The following is a 10,583-nucleotide window of genomic DNA, read 5'->3' on the forward strand; positions in this document are numbered from 1 at the left end:
CAGTGCTCCCATAGAAGAGTTAAACAGCCTCATCCAGGTGGTGCTCTGAGTCCACAGTGCTCCCATAGAAGAGTTAAACAGCCTCATCCAGGCGGCACTCTGAGTCCACAGTGCTCCCCATAAAACAGTGATTATGGACATTTCCTACCCCACAGGTCACTGCATACTCTCCCCCTACTACAATGATGCTAGGTTTCGGCTGTTCCCTCTCTTTTGGTATTTCTTCTGACTCTTCATAGACACTTTTCAGATTGTGTGTGTGTGTGTGTGTGTGTGTGTGTATGCATGTCTGTCTGTCTGAGTGTATGCCACATGAGTGGGGTGCCCTTGGAGGCCAGAAGAGGTCATCAGATCCTGGAAGCTGGAGTGACAATCAGTGGCAGCCAATTATTTGTTCTGGAAACCAAACTCTGGTCCTCAGCAAGAACAGCAAGTGCTCTTAACCACTGAATCATCGCTCCAGCCCCAGACACTTGTAAGTTTTGACTGATAGATTTGCTGCAGGGTAAGCCCCTGGAGAATAGGGTCAGGCACGGTGCTAACCTGTGGCCATCCTGCAAGCCCAAGCTGTCCCCTGAGCTGTCATCTACTCCTTCACGTAGATGCGGTCGTCACCCTGCAGGTGACAGCATTCTGTGGAGGAGTTCTGAGTCCAGTTTCTTGCTATCTGAGGCACTGCCAGACGAGAGAGGGAAGAAGCCAATACAAGCCCACAGTTGGAGCCCACCCGGAACCCAGTTCTACCTATCCGTCTTCTATATACCTATCATCTGTCTCTATCATCTACATCTGGGTCTATCATCTGGGTCTAGCAGCCATCTCTATCATCTATATCAATTGATCTATTGTCTCTATCATCTGCATTTTTCTATTATCTATCTTTCCATTAATGGATTATCATCGCTAACCCCTTTCATCTATCTATACCTTTGATCTGTCACCTGTATCTGTACCATCTATCTCTATCACATTTACCAATCATCTTTATCATGTATACCTCTATCACCGGTATCTATTAATCAATCTATCATCTATCTACTTGCCTACCTACTTACCATCTGTCTATCTATCTGTTATCTATCTACATCTAATTTTGAAGGACACAAGCTAGGGAAAAGGTGGTATCTCTTATTTTGCATTAGTTTACCTCGAGACACGAATTTTTCCATTAATCTCTACTCCCTTATAGCAGGAAAAAACACTTCTGTGGGTTTCTTCAATAGGCAAAGGTGTAACCAAGATCTAGCTCCAGGATAGGCAGGTTCTGGTCCTTGGTCAGATGGCTGTGCCTCATCACTTGGAATCATGTCTGTTCTTCAGTGTCCAAAGACCATTTTCAGTTCTTAACTTCTTACTGTTGTTGGTTTGCCCAGTGCTGGCTCACAGCAGAGTGGAGTGCAGCGTAGAAGAAACAGTCACCTTCGTCAGTGAGCCTCCCTACAAAGAGCAGACACATACGGTCTAGCCTGTGTCAATCATTCCACAAAAGCCACTGATGAAGCTTCTCCGAGCTCACTGAATCCTCAGGACTGTTTTAGAGAAGCCCAGAGCCAGGCCAGCTCTGCTGGAGAGAGGTCATTCCCTCTGAGGACCCACACACTCGCTGTCACAGTCATTTCAGCCTGGGACCCTGTCCAAGGGTAATGAGTGAGCACTTGTTTCTTACATGATAGACACTTCAAAGTGACTGGGCAAAAATGACATGCTCCAAAGGTCTCCAGTGAGTCAGCGAAGCTGAGCTCAGGAGCCTGGCCATAGGTAAGACATGGGGAAGAGATGTGAGGGGCAAGAGGTGAGGCACTATGGCTGCAGACCAGGACAGAGAACAGCTTGGGCTGGGCAGAGAATCACAGGAGCACTTTGCAGACTCCCCTGGGAGCTGCTCTCATTCCCACACAATTGACCTGTTTCCATCTGTGAGACTCCTCAGCCTGGGGAGCCTCAGGAATTTGGTCATGTTTGCCTTCATATCCAGCCGCACTTAGACACCATGTCTGGTGTCTCACAGCAGTTCGAGGACATTCAAGTGGTTCAGCACAAATATTCCCATTGTTTTTCCCAAGTGCTTCCCATCACTGGCAATCAGATAAATAAAAGCAGAAACAGCGATAGAACCGACTTTTCTCCTACCAGGTTATGGGACTTGCCACAGGATAAAAGCCAGCGTTCCTATAGGTTGAATTACTCTGATCCTGCCTGAAGCCCTAACAACACCAAGAGGGGAATATAGTCCACATCCCTGTTGTCTTTCACATAACAATTATGTCACCGAAATTAATGGAGATAAACAGTGTGGCTGAACACACACTGGAATAGAAGGAAACCGTTCCATGTGTACCTATCTGTCCATGCGTTCATTTGGAATTTTTTTTTAAGTAAACAGCATCTAGGGGACACAGAGAGTGAGGGAGGAGCTAAGCACACATCGAGTTGGTGGGTTGCTGTTCTAGTTGGGTAACAACCTCCCCTAGGCACAGATGAAGAGCATCTGTGGTCCTGCCTGAGGTCACCTAGTGAATGTCGGCTCCCTGGGGGACTCCAGGAGACAGACGTCTCAGATTGCTCCCTGCCCTTTCCAAAGCTTGCCATCAGTACTTCCAACATGAGGGAGACTGGGCAGATACAGGCCTCAGATCCCTGAGCCTGCATGCCTGAAGGGATTCAGGCTAGGTCACATAAGAAGTTGCCCTGGTCCAGGCAAAGTGTGAAAAATAACTTCAGAGAGAATCAGTATTATGGTTCACACTATTAAACAGATACAAGAAGCAGATAGGCTGGTGTGTAGACTGCCCAACAGGCATGTCAAACCTTTCGACACTTCAACACGGCATGGTTATCAAAAAGGTTTTGCTCAAGAATCTTACAATTTTGTTACTGAAAAAGAAAATCTGAATTAAAAAAAAACTCTTAGTGATTTAGGGAAGTTTGTGATTCTGTGTTGAGCTGCATTAGACTATCCTTGGCCACACGCAGCCTGTGGACCACAGGTTGATTTGCCTAAAAGGAGAATCCCTACTTGGGTAATGCAGTGAAGAAGAAAGGCCCAGAACGTGTTCAGGAAACAATGTCAATGAAGAAATGTGCAAACATTTGGAGCACAGATTGCCACAGCCCTCCAGGAACTCTGGTGCACTCAAACTTACATCACTCACAAAGCTACAGGGCTCCTGAGATGGGAGTTCAGACAACCCTGTAAGTGTGTCCATGAGACTGGAGTACTTGGGTCCTGGTTCTAGAAAGGAGCTGGAAACTCAGACCCAGATTGCAGACTCTTCGGCTTTCAAGTAGTTCGGGAATTGTCTAGGGAAAAACTGCAGTGGACAGATGGGGGTGGGGGAGGCTCCATGGATGCTGCTTCCCAGGATGGCCAAGCAAGTGAGTACAGGCAAAGACAGAAAACATATAAAACCAGGATTTCAACCTCCCCTTGGGTATAAGCTCCCTGCCCTCCATAGATGGGAGTCTGAAGAACTATGGCCAAGGAATAAAGGAAAGAAGAGCCTAAGTCAGGAACCCAATATGTGCGTGTGTGAGCATGGACTTAGTTCTTAGAATACCAAAGGAAGTGAGGTGAACTTCCTAAAGAGTCACCAACACAAGTCTCCTGAGTCCGGCATGGCAGTGCACAAGGCAAGAGCAGTTCTAATGGGAGCCATGGGGACTTAAAAGGAATTCATGAAGACCAGCCCTCCATTCCTACTAACATGCTCGGTGCCCAAATCTGAGCATTGTGAGCCCTACATCACTTCGTGACTCGGCTTTCCTCTAAATCCCTGGGACGTCTCCAACCATCTCAAGAGAAAAATGCCATAAAGTTCTCAAGACTAGAATAATGTCACCTTGTATTCATCCTATGTGACTAGAATGACATGTTCTGAGCATGGAATGAAGTGCACAGGAAAACGCTACAGAAAGTACTCAAAATATGATTGGAGGGCCGGGAGGAGGCCCTCTCCCTCTACGATTCATTTACAGTTCCACCGATGATCCCAACCATTGAGAAGACCTAAGTTAGGTAGTTCCCCCCAATATTTGCATATAGTAAGCAACAAAGAGAGGATTCAAACCCAAGGAACCTGTACCCTGTACCCTACACTCTGGGACTTGAATTCCATTGGAACCGGCAGCCATGAGCCCAAGCTAGGAGCACTGTACCTGTTTATGTGGTTGTGAGCTTGGTTTAAAGATCACTGGAAGGAACTAGAAGGAAATAGTGACCTTTAAAGAGTCACAAACACAGACCTCCTGGGTCCAGCTTGGCTGCGCACGGAGAGGGGCCAATTCCAATGGGAGCCGAGTTCCCAATGTTCAGAGTTGGTCATCGATTCTACAAAGAGAATAGAAAGGAGCAGAGACACGCTGATCCCATGTCCGATGCCAGACACTGGAGCTGGGCGCATATATCGGGAATTTGCTTTTCCGTTTTTCTGGGTTCATCTCTGTCACTTAGAAATAAAAGATCCCTGATGTTTCCCAAATGACCCAAACAGAAATTCCATGGGTGAGGGCAGGGGAGCATGAGGCAGGGTTTCAGGTAGCCCAGGCTGGCTATGGAGCTGAACATGACAAACTTCTGATCCTCCCGTTTCCACCTCTGGAGCGCTAGGATGGCAAGCACGCACCACCACGCTCCGTTTCCGTGGTACGGGGGATCCGAGCTAGGCAAGCTTTGTACCTGCTAGGCAAGCGCTCTGCCAGCTGAACCGCGTCCCAGACCCTTCTAACAGCAATTCCCAAAAGCTAGTTCCTAAAATGGCAAAGCAGTGGCAGTTTCCTGGGAATGCATGCTCAGTGTCCCTCTGAGGACCCCACTAAGAAGGGCGGAGCACTCACTGAGAAGGTTTTAAAATGACGCCCTAACCTCTCCGGTGAAAGAAACTCTGGGGAATGAAAGGGAAGCTGTGTGAGGAAAGCCATGTCTGTGCCCTGGAGAGCAGACCACGATGTCGAAGGTAAAGTCAAGGAGGGAGACCTGGGGGCCTCACCTCTGAGCACGGAAAAGGAGCCCCAGATCACCCTCCAGCAAATATTTGGATCACAGGTTTTCGTGACAGTGTTACAGCATTTTGCCCAGTCATACCATCCTACCCTTTCCTTCCTGTAAAAAGGGAAAGCCTGCCATTACCACAGGATTTGGACTCCAGAGTGAGACCCATAAACGGCTTCATTTCCACTCACAACCATAGATGTCATCTCTCAGGGAGGCATCACCTCTGCCCCTTAGGGGCTTCCTGGGGGCTCAGGATCTGAGCCACCATACAGAGTTGTGAAACCAAAATTGCATACATGCAAAATAGATGGAGACTGTATGTGCGTATGTGGTCAGTGGAGAGGGAACAAGGAGGGTTTTGCTTTTCTTTGTGACTTCCCTGTTTCAGATCACAGCAGCTCCACCCTGCTGACACTCAGGCTTAAACCTCAGAGCTGTTTGATTCCCCTTCCCCCCTTTCCTCCTCGTTGCCTGTGTGAGATGTGGGGTCTCCTCCCTCGACCTCCTTTCCATCCTCTCTAGCTCTGCTCTGGTCCGTCTTCCCTCCTTTCACCAGACTTACTGAGCAGCACCTGGTGGCCTTTCTCAGATCGCCACACTCCTGCCAGACCCAGTCAAATACTTTGAGGACTGTTTTGGTTTATGTTTTGTTTTGAGACATGAGTAGTCTTTCGACATAGCCCAGGCTGTCCTGGAACTCACTGTGTAGACCAGGCTGGCCTCCAACACACAGAGATCCACCTGGTTCTGCCTCCCAAGTGCAGCGATTAAAGGTGTGTGCCACCATGCCCAGCCTGTTTTTGAGGACTTTTGACTCATCTGTGGGGAAGATTCTATTTTCTAAAGACACCAGACCAATCTCTCCCATTCCTCATGTTTCATAACATGACTTGGGAATTCTCGACGGCAGATATAGTCTATGTTCCCTCCCCTAGAACTTGGTTGCGATTGAGGACCATGAGTGACATTATGTGACTTCTTCCAAGGTTAGAACATTTTTTTTTTTAATCTGGTTCTCTTGGGAAACTTCCCTTCAGGTCTTTGTTTGCTGTGTATAAAATCATAGGGCTGCAATATGGTGAGGACCCCAAGTTATAAGGAGACGCCATGCTTAGGTGTCCTGAATGTGAAGTCCCGACTGATAGCTAGGAAGGCAGGGAAGGATTTTTCTAGGTAACTCTTTAACTCCAGTTGGTGAGCCCCTAACCCTTGAATTCTACTCAATAAGGCAGTGGACCTCAGAGTTCCTTTTCATTCCAGACTCTGAGGGGCTCAATAAAATGGTTGTTTGAAGCTGTTTGGGATATAACTTGTTATACAGCTAATAGATACCTGATGTTTTCTTTTGAATTCTTACACAAAATCTGTATGAATCATCTGGCCACCACTTGCAAGAAACTACTTATAAAACTGGTGTGATTTGGGGTTAGGGGTGCAGCTCAAAGACTAGCTATGGTTCCCATCCCTAACACCCACCCCAAAACAACAAAAATCAGCACTTCTGAATCGCTGCCTGAGAGTGAAGAGCTGAGCTGATCAGGATAAAATTTTCAGTATTTACTATGTACCAGGTGCATTGTAGACCTTCCCATAATCCAAACCTCCATCATCACGTCGTGGGTGGGAGCACTCGTTACATCGTGGGTGGGAGCACTCGTTACCTGCTTCATTGTTACAGAAATTGAAGCTCAGAGTTAGGAAAGCAGGATCCCCAAGGCTTCCCTGGACAAGTGACCAGCGACAAACTGGATGTATTACTTACTTTTCTATTGGTGCAACTTATAAAAGGAAGCCTTTGGGCTTACGGTTCCAGAGGAATGTGTCCAACGCCATCATGACAGCGAAGCCCGGCAGCAGGCATGAGCCGCTGAGAGCTCAGGTCTTAAACCGAAGGAAGCAGAGAGTGAACTGGGGGAGGCACCCAGCTTTGGACTCCTCAGAGCCAACACCCAGTGACGTGTTTCCTCCAGCAGGGCCTCACCTCCTAATCCTAACCAAATGGTGCCACCAACTAGGGGCTAAGTATTCAAATGTCTGAGACTATGGGGACATCTCATTCATACCACCTCAGCGGGAATTCAGACCCAGGGTCTGCTGATGTCAAGTTCCTCTGGTCCTCACAATACTTCCCTCAAAGAGCTGAGCCTAAGAAGGACAGTGGGTGTGGCCGGAGAAATGACTAGACAGTTAAGAGTGTGTACTGCTCTTGCAGAGGACCCGAGTTCAGTTCCCAGCATCCACCCATGTGGAGTAGCTTACAACCCTCTATGACTGCCTTTTTAGGGAATCTGATGGCTCTGGCCTCCACAGGCACCCACACTCATGCACACACACACACACACACACACACACACACACACACACACACACACACATACACACAAACAAAATCATTAAACAAGAACCCAGATGAGCACTCCGCATGACTTGGCTGTCTTACCTCTCCCAGGACGTTCACTGAAGTAACTTCCCTTTTTGGAATCAAGAAGACAAAGCCGGCTGCTTTGACTAAAAGAAAGCCCCCAGCAACAATGTCGAACAAGCCGGCAGTAATTTGTTTCTATTCTTCTCCATGAGACTGCCCGAGGTTACCCTGGTTTTCATTAGCTCAAACTTCTCCTTTTCAAAAGATAATTCTTTGAAATCTTCTGGGAGATTAACATGGCTCAGGGCTGGCCGCCACATGCTCACAGAATTCAGAGAAACTGAGGTTTCAACCCCTGAGAGCTACATCTGCATACGCACAAAACTGAGCTTGCCTCCACAGTTGTGTTTTTTAACAGACTGTGAAGAGAAAGTTCACATTGAATGACCTGAGAGGTTCAGCTTTGTCATGGAAAAAATAATAATAATCAACTTCTAGATTATTTTTTTAAATAGTTTTACACCATGTACGGATTTGGTTACAGTGCAAACTTACTGGAAATCTTCCCTTTAGAACTCAGAACTGGGGTGATAAGGTAGCTCAATGATAACTGTGCTTACTGTGTATTCACAAGGACCTGTGGTCGAATCCCTGGCCCCACATGGAAAAGCTGGGCATGGCTACATGTGACTGCAACCCCAGCACTCCAGGACAGTGAACTCCTATGAGTTCACTGGCCAGACAGCCTAGTCCAGACTGAATGCTTCAGGTTTGCCATGAATGATAGAGCAAGACATCCAACGTCCCCTGGCCTCTGCAGGTGCCTACACCAAAAACACATGTACACGTACTCATATGCTTCATGCACATATGTACACAGAAATTTCAGAGCTAATTAATATCCAAGACTAGATTGTTCAAATGTATGAATTACCTTCAAATTCTCCTTACGGAAAATTTATTTAAAACAAATAATATTAGAAAAATATAGTAAAAACTTTTAGTTCTGATTTTTCTCATAGTCAATTACACAGGAATGTTTATTGTCCTCACATAAAGTTTCTGTGCATTTGGGAACATTTGAGATTGCTTCAGTGTCATAAATCATTTTGTAAACAAAAGTTAAAAAGAGACACAAACTAGGCATCTAGTTTCTTCCAACGTTACCACATCTCTGTTCCCAGAAGTTAAAGCTTTGTTGTCCTTTGGGAATCTGATGGAAAGGAAGAGCGGAGAACAAGCTCCCGGGCTAGCTTTCCATCGCTGTTATAAAATACCCGCGACAATTCAAAGGGAGGGAAGATCCACCTGGGCTCAGAGTTCCTGTCTGTGGTTGCTTGGCTTTGTAGCCTTGGGTCCCGTGGCAGCACCGTCTATCAACGGCAGGAACATGCGGTAGGGAGAACTGCTCACCTCACGGTGGCAGGAAGCAAAGAAAGAGAGGAAGGGACCAAGGTCCCAAAGCCCCTACACAGCATGACCCTAAAGACTTTCTTCTTCTACCCAGGCCCCGCCTCCTAAGATGGTGCCACCTCCCAGTTGCACCAACAACTGAAGTCCGAGCCTTCAACACACGAGCGTTCCAGGATGTTTCAAACGCAAACTGTACCAGCCGCCGACCTCCAGCCTCATCTCTTCCGGCACCTCCTTACAATGTAGACTGTGGTCTTTACAGCTGACGTCTCCACCTACTCCCGCTCCTTCCCTTGGCAGAAGGCTCCATGTTGACTCCCGGCATCTCTTTGAGAGATGAGACTGATCGTCAGGCCAGCGTCGAGGTTTCACTGAAAGCCCTCTGAAATACAGGTGTGTGTGTTTCCTAGAAGAGGGAGAACAATCGATCTTTAAGATGAGGAGAGTCCTGGGCAAGCCAGGGTGCTCCAGCTTTGTCTCACATGTCCTTGCTGCACAAACGTAGCGATGATGGGCCCACAACTAAACACAAGCCACATAGCTGGGCTTAAGACAGTTGAGACTGGCCTGGGAATACAGCTCTGTGGTAGAGTACTTGCCTAGCACACGTAAGGCCCCAATTTCCAGCTTAATTAATTAATTAAGAGGCTAGGAACTGATAGCAACAGGAGTCACGGGTCTTCAGGTAGGAACGCTCTAGAATTTGACTCCTGTGGAATGGGGAGATCAGTCATGTTCCAAGGGAGAGGAGTTGTTGGTAGAGGAAGCCACTGGAATAGGTGTTCTTCAGGGAAGAAATCTGAACCCTAAGCTGCTGTCAATCTGTCTCCAGATCTTCCACTTCACAGCCTAGGGAGACAGAAGATGAGGGGAAGCATTTTGGGCAAAGAAACTAAATTAAACTCAGTGGATAAGATAGCTCCGGGATCGCTACAGCACATGACTGTTGATTCTACGTGTCACTTGACTAAGCTAAGAAATACTTGGAGAGCTGGTAAAATATTTCTGAGTGTGTCTGGGAGGGTGCTTCTGAAGAGAATTAGCAATCAGAAGAAGAAGTGAAGGGGGTGGCTCTCATCTGTGTGGGTGGGCAGCATCCAACCCACTGAGGACCAAAAGAGAACAGAGACGGGCCAGGGAATAACTGGACACTCCCTCTGTCTGGGCCAGCATGTCCATCTCCTGTACTTGGATCCCAGGGTTCAACAACAGCTTCGCTCTTCCAGAGCACGGATGGCAAATCACGGGGCTTCTTGTCTCCCATAATAGCAAGGGCCATTTGCCTCTGTAAGTCTATAGACTGTTCTCTGTTTCTCTGAAGAACCTGACCAGTAAAGGAAGACCACCCTGAAATTGGAGAAGCGTGCCGTCATTAGAGACATGGGTATTAACCACTCTATGAAATTGTGAGATCATTAGTAAGGACAGAAAACCACACAGAAGGAAGGGGGGTGAAGAGCAACATAGGAAACATCTCCAAAACAAGTAAAACTTAATGATAATGAAATCAATAATCTGAGGGCCAATTGATTTCTGATTAGACCAACTTTACAGGTGATTTGAAAGTGATAATGACATTAAATGAAACAATAACTTTCATTTTAACCAACAGAGGCCATGTGGAGAGAGGAAACTAACAGAAGCAGATGTATAGAAAAAGGATCATCTAGAAAGCTTGAAATATAAAAATAGACTCCTTTTTTAAAGTCTGTCTATGAGTCTAGTCCAAACTGGATACAGAGAAACAATATGCTAATTAGAGGGAAGTACTGAAGACTTCTCCAGAACACAGTGTAGGACAAAACACTCCAAATC

Source organism: Peromyscus californicus, unplaced genomic scaffold, assembly GCF_007827085.1.
Source record: "Peromyscus californicus insignis strain IS unplaced genomic scaffold, ASM782708v3 Scaffold_14__1_contigs__length_90479793_seg_2, whole genome shotgun sequence".
Classification (NCBI taxonomy): Eukaryota; Metazoa; Chordata; class Mammalia; order Rodentia; family Cricetidae; genus Peromyscus; species Peromyscus californicus.